The 17,745-nt window shown below is 32.2% G+C and overlaps 1 protein-coding gene across 1 annotated transcript in view; it reads left to right on the top strand.

Moving 5' to 3' along the window:
* The window catches only part of LOC129224738 (high affinity cAMP-specific and IBMX-insensitive 3',5'-cyclic phosphodiesterase 8B-like), a 209,831-nt gene that overhangs the window by 83,787 nt on the left and 108,299 nt on the right, over positions 1 to 17,745 (top strand). The gene's annotated exons all lie outside the window — the stretch shown is intronic.

Raw genomic sequence — 17,745 nt, forward strand, 5'->3', positions numbered from 1 at the left:
ACTCAAATAAAGACAATATTTTAAGCACAGTAACTTTTATTTGCACATGATAACACATACATCACATAAAAAACACCTATTACCATTTATGTTACACATGAGGTCAAACAAGAGCTAACACTCAAATTATTTAGCTGTTAGGAACTCACAATCAAAAACATGAAAAATTAAGAATCAAGTACTAACAGTTCACACTACATATGCAGAGGTGGTGGTCTACTATTTTACACTCATAAATTCTCATAAAGCACGGTTTAATTTAATTGACTCTTTTCTTTTTTATATACAGCATCAATAATGATTAATAATAATTAAATTTTAATTGATAAAACTTAAAATTATTAAATAAAATAGAAAAATTCAGTTTTTTTTTTAAAGGGTTTAAGAAGATGTTCATTTCTCTTTGTACAATACATTAAGAAACTTCATTGTCCATAACTAATTAGAAATTAAAATTCTGCACACTTTCACAATCAGGGTTGCTAATCAATTTTGCAAGAAAAATTCCCTATGATTTCCCTGCATGAAAATGAAACATTATAAACGAGCGGACACTGATATTTGAAAAAGAACATAAATATCTTGATAATTTCACCACAGGTTTTTAAAAAAAAATCTAAATAAGTAAGGGAAAATAAATAAGAATTCATAATAACTGAAATAATAGCATGGTGATTGAATATATTCAACTTTTACTCAAAAAAAAACTTCTTTTGACCATTCATTACATGGACCTAAAAGTGTGTAAGTGATCCAGAATAATGATTATTGACGACTAATTTCATACACTCAAAATTATCATGAAATTCAAGAATCTATTTTTATGATGAATATTTTAATATTTAACTTGAAAATAAAAACTTAAGCAAAATTGCCATTTTTTATTTTACTTTATTAATATTATCATTATAATTATTACTAGTAATTTATTTGTTTTTTGGTGGTTTATATATTAGGAAATTGATTTTCGCAACTTCAATTTAAGAAGAAAAAAATTCCCTGTATTTTCCAGGTTTTTGAGGAAATTTTTGAAATTCGCTGGATGGTCAGTTCTTTTTATATATATATATACATATATTTGAATTCCCTATGTTTTCCCTGTTTCTTCAGGTTTCCCTGTGGCGTGGCAACCCTGACAATAATCTGCAATGTACATCACAGTGTTTCCACCTATTCCCTAGGTTGTAATTTAAAAATAGTTTAGGATAATTCAGTCAAACTTTTACATTTTAAAAGATAACTCATAGAAACAATATAAAATTGCTTATTTATTTAGTGTGGACAATTTACGTGCATCTTTCTTAAATTTTTTCAGTGTATTTTTTTCTTTTTGATCTTTTTTCATTTTTTGAAGAGAATCATTTTGTTTTTTGCAAAAGTTGTTCAAAAATATATTAATGAAAACCCATACAATTTGTTTTACAAGAAACAGAGAATCATGACTCTCACATTCATCGATACCTAGAGAAATATCATTTTCATCCAGTACATCAAGAGTTAAATATTTTACAACCTTTCTGTGATTTTGACAACTGATAAAATTTGATTCAAAATGTGTTGACAACAATTTGTTTACAACTGCATATGTGAATTGAGAAACACAAACAACTTCGGGATGTGGGTATTTCAACCCCCCTCTGTCTAATTTTGATATCCAATCATTGTTTACATCTGTGTCAAGGGGCTTATCAATGCATAAAGTTGATCGACATTGTTCACACTTTAGTTTCAATAGAACTTTATGAGCTGCATATCCACTAATGTATGTTAAAATTGGCAAACTCGATTGAGTACTTACCATTTCTTCCGGAGTGATTAGAAAACCATTAAAAAAAGGATATGAATCTGAGCTATCTTCATCTTCATCCCAATGTTTGTCCTGAAAAAAACTTAGTAACAATTCCCCACAACTTTTCGATTTTAACACAAGGGGTAAAATTGTTTGCATTCTCAATTTTGTTTCAGTGTCATAAATTTGACGTATACTGACATTGTAATTTGACCCTGCCAATGTACGGTAAGACCCAAATCTGTCTTCTAATGAGTCTGTTTGTATTTTCCCTGGTAAAAAATAATCGAAATTTAAAGTTTTAAAACAGTACTCGGCAAGAGCAAGCATAGCTTTTGTAGTATGGCTTATGGCTAGATGGGTTTGCTTTGTTAATCCACCAGTTGTACAATTCATTTCCTCCCATTTGTCTAACCAATTAATAAAGTTAGTTAAGAACTTATACTGAGCTGTGTCAGTATTTGGTGTGAGAGGCGTTTGGAACTCATCCCTTTTATGCTCACCCTTATACAAAGTTTTCACATTCATTATTGACCACCACTTGCAAAGAATCTGAATGTAGTCTGCTGTTTGAATATGATGGTTTATATCATTTTCCTCACCAACCAGTTTAAGACCTTCAGCCACTACATTATTAAAAATTTGTAAGACCAGTTTCACATTTTGTTTCTCAAAGCTGGTTGGAGCCAATGCTTTTTCTGACAGCCCATAACCATACTTTAACAACTTTTCAGATTCAATTTCATGCAATTTTTTTAATGCATGAAAAGAAGCTGTACAAAAAGGTAGAAGGGTGTCAAAATTGGGATAGTACATGCAAGTGCCTAGATTTTTTTGATTGATCCAATTATTTCTAAGGCACTTGAGGATATGAACGGAATCAAAAGAAAAATAGAAATATTTTCCTGGACTTCCAGGATAATCATACCTAACCCGCAACTCAGGGGGAGAGGCAAACATACTAACGGCCTTTTTATTAATAGCATTATTGTCAGTGGCTACTGATATGACATTAAACCCTATGGCAGCTAAACCAATCAAGATTTTTTTTATATATGAATGGAAATCGTCAGCATCTATGCTACGGACTGGCAAAATATGTGCCACATCTTTGTACGGAGACAATAAACTTTGGATCATAAATGTGAAAGCACTGGATGCAGCATTTGAGTCATTGTGGGACATACCAAATATTTTCCCCCCGACATAATCAAAATTAGGCTTTAAATGTATTTCATCAATCATCAAACTGATAATTTTCTCTTTCTCCTCTAAAAAAGTATATTTTTGTTTTACATAACTTAAAAAATTCTCATCATCTTGTTCACTGCAAGGATTCACATTAAATTCTGCACATATTCTTCTCAAAGTACTTACATGAGGTAAAATAAAAACATTTGAACTTCGTAAAAATTTGTAACAATGAGGAGAAATAGACTTTAAGAGACAACAAAATACGAGAAAACTGGGAGAATACCTACGTTGCTGTTTTGTTACATTAAAGTTAGCAAACTGTTCAATTACAAAATTTAAAAACTTGATCTGTGAATCATCATTGCAACTATCTTTAAGTTTTAGGAGAAGCTGAACAACAACATCACAAATTACTTTTGATTCATCAGAATTATTCACATCTGACTTACTTAACATTTTCAAAGAAGACAAAATTTTAAACAATATATTTGAATCATCGACTTTCATTGGAAAATCAAAAGTATCTAGTTTTTTTAACGAAAAATTTTTATGGAATACATATACATTTAAATCATTCTTTACAAGTATGCTGCACAATACCTCATGAGTTTCTGACAGATGCAACAAGAGCACGGAATCTTCTTTAGGAATGTAAGTCCAAAATTCATCAAGTTTTTGCTCTTGAAAACATTTTCTTTTAAGGTAGAAAACAGAGTTTTGTTTTTATACTCATTGTCAGCAATAATACTTGCCTCTTGAGCTTTTTTAAAGAGAGATTCCTCTAATCTCTTACGTTTTTTAGAAGGAGATTCTCGTGCAGGTGTGACTGATGGCTGGAGGTAAGATGGACAGTTACCCGACAGTTACTCTGCTTCATGAAGAATGTCTTCTTTGCGAAAATGTAATTCACATACCTAAGGAATAGAAAACTCATCAATAAAAAAACATATACAAAAAAAAAATTGAATATTAAGAAAAGCGTTTAACTGAAAATGATAAAACTCAACGATATTGAACTGTATTTTTCTACTTAAAATCGGGCAGATAGGTGCAGAAAAAGATTTAAAAAAATCTTTCTGCAATAATAATTATCTGTCATCTTATAGATATGCGACAGGCGTCTCAGCATTGCATTGTTTACCTGATATCGAATGTTGCATAATTTTTAAAATTGCAACATTGTTTAACAAAATTATTACTTAGCGAAAAATAATTATGTTTCACTTTCAAATATATTTTGTTGATATGATCAACTATATTTGTTAGAACACCAGTGACATAGCCACGGGGGTCCAGACCTTTCTCCTAAAATGAGTAAAAAAATTCAAAAATAAAAGTGTCCACTCTTTTAATATTTTCCTATCGCATGCATAAGATATGGAAATCAAATCTGAGCGCATACATTCCCCAACTCTTAAATTTTGTTATAAAAAACAAGTTTCACAAAAAAAAAAAAAAAAAAAAAAGAAGACGTAATTGGGTTGTGCTTTTCCTATGAAAAAATGCCAAATGTCTTCGAAGAAGAGCATCGATTTGGATTAAAGATGCATCAAGTTTAAAATAGAAAATTTTTGAACTATTTTATGAAGTGTAAATGCATTTCCATTTAACATAGTAAATTTATCTATATATTAAGTATAATTATCAATTTAATTTAAAATAAATAATAAACCATTTCAAAAAAAGCAAAAAAATAAATAAATAAAATAATATAGTAAATGGGTAATTTGCTTTATGTTTGTCTGCAAGTAAAAACTGATGTTTATTATTATTAGTTGCATTCTGTTATTTACTTTATTACTTTTCATTCTTTCATATTTTATTTTCATATTGGTATGTAGGTTATATAGACCGCTGAGCAAACTCTTGTATTTAGATATCATAGCTACTTTATCATTATTAGCTGCATTCTGTTCATTACTTTATTATTTTTCATTCTTTCATATTTTATTTTCATATTGGTCCCCCGACACGACGACGCTTGGTTATATTACTGCTATTATTTATAAGGCAATTTATCAGAAACCTCAAAAGCCGATAAATATATTATTTTAAACATTTTTTAGTCGGGTATTTTTAGTTCTTTATTTTAGTTTTATTTAAGGTTTTTTTTAGTCGGGGGTTTTTTAAATTTTTAATTTTAGTTTCATTTAAAGTTTTTTTCAGTAGGCGATTTTTAAAATTTTTAATTTAATTTTTATTTCATGCTTTTTAAAGGCCAGAATTCAAACTTTCCCGGACGTGAAATTGTAACACGAGATTCTGTGCCACTGAATCTGCGTATTCTGACAATAGTTGCAATTCAAGTTATTGCTAACCGTAGTATGCAAGTTATTGCTCACCGTGATATGTAACTTATTGCTCACCGTATGCAACATAGTGTTGGAAAAAGGTTTTGTTCACCGTGCAATTCGTAATTATGTTGCACAAAGTTATTGTAAATACGCGATCGTAATATACAGTCGGACCTCCATATATCGAAGTAGCAAATTGCCGGGAAAAAATTCGATATATAGAAACGATCTTATTTTAACATAAAAAACTTCTAAATCATTAAAACGTGCATGAAACCCAATTTATAATTTAAACAAGCATTAAATGAAAGATAACAATAAAAATATTAATTTTGCAGAAATTACATTTTTGCGCCTTCATACATCTTCATTCTTCGGCAAATCAACTTGATCTGTAACATTAGGGGATTTTCGTTTTGACAATGGAATCGAGTGAAAAGTAAAAAATCAATCTACTTAACTTGAATGATTTTTACTGAAGCTAAAAAGACTAGGAATGATACTCAACAGACAAAAGGGATAGCTTGAAACTGATTTTACAGTGATACTGGTTACAACTAAGATTTGAAATAAACTTGAGGGAATGTAAGAACTCCAGAACGGAACAACGACCGAACTACACACTCCTAAACCCCAGATTCCTCAAGTTTTGTAGCAACCTTTAGTGAACATAATTTTCTCCGCTAAGCTTCATTTTTCATGATACCAACAGTCTAAAGCAGAGAAAAACCTACGAGTATCTCGAAAAAAATTTCGATATATAGTAGAGACCTACCGAGTACTCGGAAACTACTCGGTACTCGGCCAATTTGCCGAGTACTCGGTACTCGGCCAAATTCTGATCAGATACTCGGCCAATACCGAGTAGTTGCAAAAAATTGAATATTGTCCAAGACAGATACTAAAATTTATAAAAAAAGAGCAAGAATTATATTCTGCAATTATTTACCATTAAAATTTATAAGTCAAATTTAAATTTTGAGAATAATGAAGTTTGTAATGCTTCAATGGAATAAATCTTTATTTTAATGTCTCCAAAGTTAATAAAACTTATTTATTAAAAATTATGCAAAAAAGAAAATATGGAAATATATAATGGTATAGAAAATATGGAATTTTTATATTAAAATTGGATTTTTGCTTCAACCAAAAATTAGTTATAAGAAATATAAAAATATTTTTGCTTAAAAAATAAAAGGAAATGAAAAAACGTTGAAAGTACAGTGCAGGAATACTGCAGACACATGTTTTGGCATTACAAGGAATTCTTTTTTTCAATGCACAAAATGGGAGCTCGTGGATTTAAAGACAAAACTCGGACTTTTTTGTTGAATGTCTTTACATTCTTTAGCTCACATGTTATGCACTGAAAAAGACATTCCCTGTAATGGGGGGGGGGGGGCAGAAACACGTGTCTGCAGTGTTCCTGCACATTTGTTTTATCTGCTTTTAAAAATTATTTATATTTGGCAGACTAGAACTGTAATTGATTCGTATACAGTGAAAACCCTCCTAACGTACACCCCTCAAAGGCAGACACCACTCTTATGCGGACAATTTTTAATTCCCCAGTTCCAATGCAAATAACATTCTTAAACCCCTGTCCTGCGGTCATCGCTCTATTGCGAACAAAAAAAATTGTCCTGTTAGTGTCCACATTAGAGGGATTTTACTGTAATTTGCCTTAATTCCAACTTGATTAATCATACCTTTTATTTATTTTTAATTTTAAAAATAATTTTTTTGTAAAATTTTAGACAAACAAAACTGTTTATGTAATGCGTAATTAAATTTCAGCAGGAATTTAGTTTTAAAAACTATTATATGGACAAGGAGGTCTATACTACTATTCCATTAAGTTCAAAATTCATCACATGCGTGTAGATGGTTCTTCTTAGAACATAATTGGTACTTGGTAACTCGGCCGAGTAGTGAAAAGCCGAGTACTCGGTAACTCGGTACTCGGCCGAGTAGTGAAAGGCCGGGTACTCGGCTACTCGGCCCAAGTGCTACTTGGTACGTCTCTAATTTTAAGATTCAAAAATATGTTATAATGCTTAGATAAGATGTGATTTTGTTTAATGCTTTGCTTAAAGATAAGGTTTCCATTATCATGTACGTTTTTAGTCTAAAATAATATGTTAACCAACTACTTTTCTGAACTATATTAGTCATGGCGTGTAAGAAAAACTCAAAATTTTTATTTTGTTCTAAACTAATTTTGGAGTAAAAGCAATATTACAAGAGTGAAAATCTGCATCACACACAGAAAGAGGGATCTATGTAGTTTTGCCTGTTGAGGTTAAGATAGTATAATGCAGTGTAGTTAAATTTAGAGCAATACATTTTAAAAATGCAAAATTAATTTGTAAAAGTAAAATCAACTGATTTTAATTACTGATTTTGTTAAAAAAATTACTTAATACAAATCAATTGATTTAAATCAATTTTTTTTAAAAAAAAATCACTTGATTTAGATCATGATTTTAATCACTATTTAAATCAAGCTGATTTAAATCAACAAACCCTGATTAAACATGAATCTTGAGATACAATCAACTTATAAAAACCTATATTTACCCATAAAATCAAATATTAAATAAATATCTTTGTCATTTTTGGCCTTTACAACCTTCAGCAATGTGATAATGTTTGAGTGATTATGAAATTCTTGAAGATACCATATCTCTCGAAAGGTTCGCTAAAAAAGAAAATTTAAGAATTTAAAAAATTGAATGCAAAATGAAGTACATATGCAAGAAAAGTAGGTACAAAAGTTGCCAGGAGAGATGCATGACATCCGTTCTCTCCGGGGATTTAAAAAAAAAAAAAAAGAGGACTAGATAAATCATGAAAAAATGTGTTGGTCCAATATTCTTAACAATCGAAAGAGTAATAGTTTTATTTCTATTATATGTTTTAAAATAATATTTTGGTTTGGAAAGAGTTAATTTTTTATAGTGTTCTTACTCAATGCTAACTTCATAGAAAAAATATTGTAAATTAATCTTAAAAAGGTAAACACGATTATAACAAAAGAAAAAAGATAACATTAAAATGCATATTTGCAATAAACTAATTTATAAAAATTTGCAAATTTGTGCAATTTAACACTGCATTTTGTTTTCTACTTTTCAGCACAAATCCATTTTTATTTCATAATTAATGCTGAAATTACATGACTTCATAAGCTTTGGTTTAGAGACGTACCGAGTACTCGGTAACTACTCGGTACTCGGCCAATTTGCCGAGTACTCGGTACTCGGCCAAATTCTGATCAGATACTCGGCCAATACCAAGTAGTTGCAAAAAATTGAATATTGTCCAAGACAGATACTAAAATTTATAAAAAAAGAGCAAGCATTATATTCTGCAATCATTTACAATTAAAATTTATAAGTCAAATTTAAATTTTGAGAATAATGAAGTTTGTAATGCTTCAATGGAATAAATCTTTATTTTAATGTCGGCAAAGTTAATAAAACTTATTTATTAAAAATTACGCAAAAACTGTAAGTATAGAAAATATGGAATTTTTATATTAAAAATGGATTTTTGCTGCAAACAAAAATTAGTTATAAAGAATGTGAAAATACCTTTGCTTAAAAAATAAAACAACCTTAAAAGTACAGTGCAGGAACTCTGCAGACACGTGTTTTGGCATTACAAGGAATTCCTTTTTCAATGCACAAAATGGGGGCTCGTAGATTTAAAGGCATCTGACAAAAGTCGTATTTTTTTGTTGAATGTCTTTACATTCTTTAGCTCACATGTTATGCACTGAAAAAGACGTTCCTTGTAACGGGGGGGGGGGGGCAGAAACATGTGTCTGGAGTGTTCCTGCACATTTGTTTTATCTGCTTTTAAAAATTATTTATGTTTGGCAGATTAGAACTATAATTGATTGGTATACAGTGAAACCCCTCCTAACGGACACCCCTCTTATGCAGACAATTTTTAATTCCCCAGTTCCAATGCAAATAACATTATTTAACCCCTGTCCTGCTGACACCTCTCTATTGCGGACAAAAAATTTGTCCTGTTAGTGTCCGCATTAGAGGGATTTTACTGTACTTTGTTTTAATTCCAACTTGATTAATCATACCTTTTATTTATTTATTTTTAATTTAAAAAATTATTTTTTTGTAAAATTTTTGACACAAACAAAATTGTATATATATAATGCGTAATTAAATTTCAGCGGGAATTTAGTTTTAAAAACTATTATATGGACAAGGAGGTTTATACTACTATTTCAATAAGTTCAAAATTCATCACATGTGTGTCGGTAGTTCTTCTTAAAACATAATTGGTACTTGGAACTCGGCCGAGTAGTGAAAGGCCAAGTACTCGGTAACTCGGTACTCGGCCGAGTAATAAAAATCCGAGTACTCGGTACTCGGCCAAAGTGCTACTCGGTACATCTCTAATATATAGAGATTTTTTCGATATATAGAAACAACTTTTCTATGTAATGAACATAGAAATTTGCTGGGATTTCGATACATAGAAAATTCCGATATGTGGAAGTTCGATATATGGAGGTCCGACTGTAGTTATTGCTCACCGTATGTAATATAGAATTGAAAAAATGTTTTTCCCCGTACATTTTGTAATTAGAGTTGTAATATTCTGTTGTAAAAAAGTTTTTGCTCACTGTGCACTTCAAAATTATGAAACACAAAGATAATATAAATGTGTGATTGTAAAATAGTTATTGCTCACCGTAGAATGACTGTTATGGCTCACCGTATGTGATGCAGTACTATTTATAAATTATTGCTTACTGTGCATTTCATAACTTATAGACGCAGTGAAAGGTTTTTTTGTAAATTACATAAAACATCATTCAAAAAATGAAGATCTTTTTCACAGGAGGTGAAAAACATCTCGGCTCTTTTATGTAAATGCAACTTCTATCCACTTGGCGATGAGGAAAACTCCGCATGGATACCATATATGGCATTGTATCGCAATGAAAACATTGAACCTGGCGCGGGAACTGATCCTTTCGCCAACGGAAAATCGACGGGACCTTTATCGAACTGCATCCCATGCAGCGATTTATGCTTGATGAGAACCTAATTTCTTCCATAGCTGTTTGTGCAAGATGTTGCTTTCGCTTTTTTTTTTTTTTTTTTTTCAAATTTGAAGAGTAAAATATAAATAATAAAATTTACGAAACTCGTTATGAACTTTCCTTTCACAGTTTGAAAACATATCCACATAAAATATAACGTTTAAAAAATGTTCCGAGAACAGTCGGATGTTGAATGTTCTATCGAGCAATTTAGGCAAGTAATTTTTGGGTAATTTAGATACAACCCTTCATTTATTATCCTTACTATGATAATAAAAGTAAAACTTACTTTCAAAGTTCGATGAAAACTCTTCCAATTTCCAATCTTCTAGTTTTTTTTTTGACGAACAGATCAGCCATTTCGATCGCTCCGCAAGACAGCACGAAAAATGCGCCGAAAGCGTATGAACATTGTCGACACTTGTTCACGCTCTTGAGCGACGCGTAGCATGCGCAATAAGAAAAGAGTTCGAAGCTCGCGGGTTTTATTCTTGGAAGTCACGCTTATTATATTTCCTATTTATACATGAATATTTATTAAACCATGTTCTTGAAACGTTAGCTGCAGTATTAAATGATTGCATGCATCTTTATTCATGAATTAGTGTTTGATAATGTGTTGTATTCTTATATGATGACTTGGGTATGTTCGTATATGATGACTCGTATTTCTCGTATGTTTGTATTTGATGCCACATTTACTCATTTTTGAATCAATTGTATAAAAAAAAAAATGAATACATTCAGAGTTTCATTTTTGAATACATTTTTTTTAACAGTGTGACATCACAGAAATGGCACTTTCTTCAGAGAATAATTTTATTGCTGTTTTTTGCAGTTAAATCGTCATCTTCGAAAGGATTCCCGTGTTCTTCAATTGTTTCAACTAGGCTGGAAACATGAGTTTCATATCGAATACAAAAGCTTCTAGTGCCTTCATGTATCTAGTATCTAGCTTTTCAGTAGTGACGTCAGACTTCAGGTTCTGATTTTCTTCAAACACCCCAATCATGCGCACAACTTCCGGTACAGCAACGATCCATTGTATTAATGAAGACTCACATGACTTAAACTGGATAGATTAGTTGATGATTTTTTAAATTAATTTGTTGATTTGCTCATGCAAATGTTCGTCTGCCATCCTGGAAAATTTCTTCTCAGTTTTGGAGAAAGACATATTTTCCCTATGAAACTGCTGGAAAATAGCTGGATACATCTCTGGTAACAGCTTCCAATTGAACAGAAATACTGAAGGCCATCGGGCATAATTTGTACGATCAAGAGTAAACATCTATGGACATATGTTCTCAAGAGTGACAGTAAAACTTGAGAAATTTCCTTGACGAATAATGCGCACCAGATTTAAAAGTATACATTCTAACTCCATGGTGATCTTCCAGTACATAAACTGAGACGATTCTTCTGATCTTTGCTTAACCCAGTGTGTAAATGTTTCGTCTATATCTTTTCGATTTTGACGCTTTCTCTAACAGATCTTGGAGAGTGGTTACTGCAAAATCGTGAGCGTATCGACTTCTCTTCACATTCTTCCAGTGTTCCTTCTGCTCTTCCCGATGTTGTTATATGAGTTTCAACTAGGAGTTCAGTTTATCCACTTCCTTCAAGCCATCCACCTATAGCAGATGAAACAGCCATTTCTATGTGGAGACCACCTAACACGACCAACTTTTTATTTTCGCCATACTCATTCGGCATAGCCCACTGAATAGATTTTAGCAGGGCGCGTAGATGGGACTAATACAAACACTTAATTCATTAAATATTTTACTTTTTCAAAAGCTCATTAAAGAAATGATTGCAAGCTATGTTAGTATTTTGAGGTCACATAGAACAAATGAAGGAGAAAAATTTGTTCTAAAAAATATTGCGTGGTTTTAATACATTTTGCTTATTGAAAATGACGTAAAGGAATAAATACAAGCTATATGATAATTTTAATGCTAGATGGAACGAACAATCGAAGTTATCAATTTCAAACCGTAATAGAATTATATGACTCACCTTTATTTGATATTATTTGCTACAGCATTAACCAGTCAAATATTCAGTTATTGAAAATTATATCTGAATAATAAACATATCACTATGGAATTAATTATTGCTGAGAACATCAGAACTGGAAAGAAACGAGCTAGGTGGACTGCAATCCAAAGTTACAGCTTGTTGGCGGGAAAAAATCGACTAGTCGTTCTGATTCTTGCCGCTAGACGGCAGTCGTTCGAACTTGCAAGAGAAGTGAATTATTATGGGACAATACATTTGTGTATTTAATCCGGTAAGGAATTTGTAATTAAAAGTTTCACTGCGGTTTAGATGCGGCAGAACAGTTGGAACAGTTTATTGAGAATCACCCCACCCTCCCGCTCCATGTAGTTACGTTACTGCAGTGAAAATTTCAAAACTATTTACTTGGGGGGGGGGGGACAAATGCATATTTTTCTAGTTTATTTTACAGCTTTTATTCAGTGCACCTATTTTTTACGGAAGAATTATTTCTAATGGCGTTTTGAGCGGTTAAACGAAACTTTTCTTCTTTTCACGACAGCCATTTTAATGACGGAAATTTTAATAACTCTATAGTTGTTTTCGGAGGAAAAATCAGTCTCTGTTAAATAGCTCTTTTAAAGCTCTTTCAGATGATACACATTAATACTACAATATAAAGATCTGTAATGTAGTTCTAAGCAGTTAAACTTACGTATTTACCTTTCCAGGCAGCCATTTTGATGACGTTAGTTGTAATAACTCTTAAACCATTTGTGATCGGGAAAAAATTCAATCACTATTAAATAGCTCTTTCAAAGCGCTTTTAAATGATATACTTCAATATCACAATATTAAGATCCATAATAGAGTTCTAAGCTGTTAAACGAACGTACTTTTCTTTAAAAGGCGGCTATTTTGATGACGTCATCACAGGGGTTCATGACCCCTGATCAAATGCCTCCCGGCGGATTTTTGTTCTTAGATATGTGCATAAGCATTGTACAAAATTTCAGACTGGTATCCGGAAGTGAAATGTTTTGGGTATTTTTGTCACAAACTCCACGGACTATTCTGGATTTTTCAATCTGTTCTGCGATAAATATTTTTAAGAAAATTTATTTGCATACTGTCCATTTCAGTTAGATGTTATAGTAACAAGGTTATTTAAATCATTTATGTGGAATTAGGTTAAGGAAAAGCAGTAATTTTTCAGCATGACTCTAGTGTCCAGTCAGTGTTGTTAAGTCCGCTTTTTTTCATCGAATTGAAAAACTGATATTTATTCAAATTCACTCAGAACAAGATAAATAAAATGTGTACTCACAGTTTATATCAGATATTTTTGATGTTACGCTGTTGCGAATGACGATTTCAAATGATGAATTACGCAAATAAAAAAAATACACATAACAAACTGTTTGTTTTGCCCAAAATGAACACGTGGAACGCAATGTTTTAGTTTTTTTGGCAGTTTTGTAAATCACCGCAAGGTAGCGTATTCGAGCTCTGGAGTTGCGAATTCTCCCAGAATGAGAGAAAAAAAAAGAATTGTGTTACCATATTATAAAATATTTAATCTAGCGAAGGATCACTTTTCCTTTTGAGTTCAAAATTCTGAGTAAAGTCATATTTACAAGTAATATATTAAAAATTTGCACTTCTAAAAATGTAATCTCAAAACAGCATTTTCTAATTTTCTTCTGAACAACATCTCACTCACGCTCAAAGCAATATTTTTTATGCATACATATCTATCTTTATATATATTAAAATAATGAAATACGTAGCTCTGTGTTTGTCTGCCTCGCGACAATCGTTAGAAATCTCTAACAATGAAAATTTCAGGAAGAGTTCAGTTAAGGATGAGATTTAATTAAAAAAAAAAGATTGTTGTGTGTCGTGCTATGTATAGTCCGGCTGTAATAAGTTGAGCTACGACGTTGGCAATGTTTACCTTTTCTTAAAGAAATGAGAAAAATATAGAGTTATAGATAGATGTATACAGACATAGATAGATTTAAACACTTGTACAGATATATATTTTCTGATTTTCTGTAATTCTAAAATATGTCTCTTAAAAACTAAAAAATATGTACATTTCTAAAAAAAAGAATGTTTTATAATTTTATTGTAGCCTTTTTCAATAACTTAAAAAGAAAAACATGTATTAAAAAGAACTATATGTTTTGTAATTTATTTATTCTGCAAAAGAATAAAAGTTATTGGCTATGCTCAAACTTTTTTAATCAGTTGAAATCGGGGAAACGTTTCCAAAAACTAAACCTACTAGAAAAATTAGGCATTTTGCGTTGTAAGCTGAACATGATTATCAACATGATTATCCAAAAAAAAAAAAAAAAAAAAAAATTAATTTGAATTTTGACATCTTGAATTCAAATTATGTTTTTCGCAATCACGAGTGTGTGTATGTATGCGTGTGTGTTTGTGTGTGGGGGTATGTGTTTGTGTGTACGAGTTATGTGTATGTGTGTGTATGAATGTGTGTGTGGGGGTATGTGTATGTGTGTGTAGGCATATGTGTTTGTGTCTGTGTGCATGCATCAATGTGTGGGTAGTTGTGTATGTGTGGGTGTCTGTATGTATGCGTGTGTGTATGTGTTTGTGTGTGTATGTGTTTGTGTGTGTATGTGTTTGTGTGTGTATGTGTTTGTGTATGTGTGCGTAGGTGTATGTGTGTGTATGTGTTTGTGTGTGTGTGTAGTTGTGTATGTATGCGCGTGTGTGCAGGACATGGATGCAACCTGGAGACGGCTTTCGCTAGAGGTGCAGCATCGTGAGGAGCCCGTCGACGGTGATGGTGCGGAGGGTGGCGGTGGGGAAAATCAAAGGAACGCCAAAAACAGTCAAGTGAGAACAATAAGCAATCGTGATTGCTCAAAAAAAAAAAAAAAAAACGAACTGATTAGCAATATGGGTAGGAACTGATGGAAAGTCACGCTGTGAGACCACCTCAAAGATCGTTTCTTCCGACCGAAGTACTTTAACTGATGGGACAAGTCACAGTGATATGTACAATTCCCAATGGCAATACAACTACAAGGATTGATAGCTAATAACTTGTGAAAATGCCCGCTTTTCGGGAAGGGGAATAAATGAAGAAACTTTGATATTCATTCTAACTTTTTCATGCACGCAACTTGTTCTACTTTTTTTCCTTTTGAAATTCTTCATTCCGAAGTTGCTTTTGATTTTTGAATATTTTTTTTTGTGATTCAGATGTTTTATTCGTAATTTTGAAACATCGCAGGCAGCTGAACCAACAAGAAAGATACGCGATAAACACTAGACTAGGGAAATAGCGAAAAAGGCCGCGCGCCTGAAGCGCGACAGCGATTAAGGTGACAGCTTACCCACGCCTCCTGCAATTAGTGCACACAAGAGCTGACGAGATGCTGCCAATGGGGGTCTCAGAGTGGACGATTCCATTCCCAAAATAGCTTGGTTGAAAAAGTCAGGACTTAGTTAGTTCAGTTAAGTTCATTAGTAAAAAATTCCCCCCTTCCCGGTCTTAAAGAGTTAAGTAATAGAAATTATTTTTATTTAAATGGAGGATTATTTTGTCCCCCCCCCCTTCCCCCAAAACCCGACGCGCAAAGTGCAGGGACTTTTTACCCCTTCTTGCTGGAAGGGTAAGAAGTAATTTGCAACAGGTTTCACCTTTTTTTTGGATGTTTGGGTTTGGCCATTTTTTGGCCTATTTTACTGTACTAACACTTATACCCAGACATACACGCACCTACACACACAAACACATACACACGCATACATGCAGACACCTACACATACGCACACATAAACACATACACACACACGCATACATACACACAACTACCCACACACTCATGCCTGCCCACAGACAAACACACATGCCTCCACACATACCCCTACCCACAAACACATACCCCTACACACAAACACACATACCCCCACACACATAAACACACATGCTTTCATACACACATACACTCGTGATTGCGAAAAACATAATTTGAATTCTAGAGGTCAAAATTCAAATTATTATTATTATTTTTTTTTGTGTTATGATAGTTTCTAAAAAAATGTTTTCATCAAACGGTGCTGCAGCGTTCGATGGAGCATCGGCTCGTAGAGCAACCGGCTATCTATCACTGACGTTAACCACTGAATTTATTAGAATACAGCAACCAGGGGGGAGTTTGTTACAGTAGCCTCTAGGAATGCGAAAAAGCAACTTGCGTGTTGGAAAGACTCCCTATATGAAAACGTAGGGACTCTATAAAAAGTTGCTTCTTTTATTAGCTAGTCAAGATTTTCGTTCCGTGCTTTACCTCTCCCAACTCAAAGTGCTCCAGTGAAAAGCATACTGGCATCGGTTAGACTTAACTGTTAACCGTGAGTTTTGTTTATATGACTGTGATCAAAATTCAAATTGAGAATATTAAACTATTGTTTTGCAGCTTTATGTAAGAAATTGCAAAAATTTCCTTTTCATACACTTTTGTTAGTGTATGTTTGTCTCTTTCCTATATATTTCTACCAGCTTCAAGACAGCGGTATTTTGTTCTTATTTCAACTTGATGTCACGCATGCTTCGAACTTCGTTCTGACACTTCAAACAAACGGGGAGAGTTTGGTAACTAAGATTTCTTACCATTTGTTAAATTTCTATTAGAAAATTTACACCAAATACAAGATGCTAATTAATTTTGACCTAGCTTTTATATAGATATAGACCACCGTCGCACAAGTATTTGGCGACTTCGTATAATTGCCGAAATTTCTCCATTCAATTAATAATCTTAGAAGGGAAATACAGTAAAACTCCGATTTTACTCCACTGTTGGATCCGATTCTTTGGTGACTTTATACCGAGTTTGGCGATGTATCGAATTATAAAGTATAAGATTACAAATTATATTAAGAAATGTGATCAAATAAAGCATGTTCTTACCTCTTGAAGTTTAAAAAGTAAAAAATTATAGATTTTAGAGCTCCAACATTAATTATTTTATCTTAATTACTTGTTTTCTGGTCCAAAATATTTTTAAATACTACTGACTTTTTTTTTTGCTCAAAATAGCTTTGTTCTTTTCTACTGCAAGAAGGCTGTATCATTTTTCGATCAGTCGCACATTTCTCTAAGAATCTTGTTAGTTTCTAAATGCTACGTTTCTTTTACATTTTATGACTTTATATTCTCTTCTATATTCTTAAGTTCTCCTTCAGATGAATCAGGAATCTCGAGGAACTTAATAATTTCCTCGAGGGTCATATCTTCAAAAGTTGGAACTGATTTTGCAAAACATTAGATGTGGAAGATTTTGCAAAACAATATATTTGTCAATGTTATTCTAAATCTCTCATTTCCTCATTACTTTGCA

This window comes from Uloborus diversus, chromosome 6, assembly GCF_026930045.1.
Source record: "Uloborus diversus isolate 005 chromosome 6, Udiv.v.3.1, whole genome shotgun sequence".
Classification (NCBI taxonomy): domain Eukaryota; kingdom Metazoa; phylum Arthropoda; class Arachnida; order Araneae; family Uloboridae; genus Uloborus; species Uloborus diversus.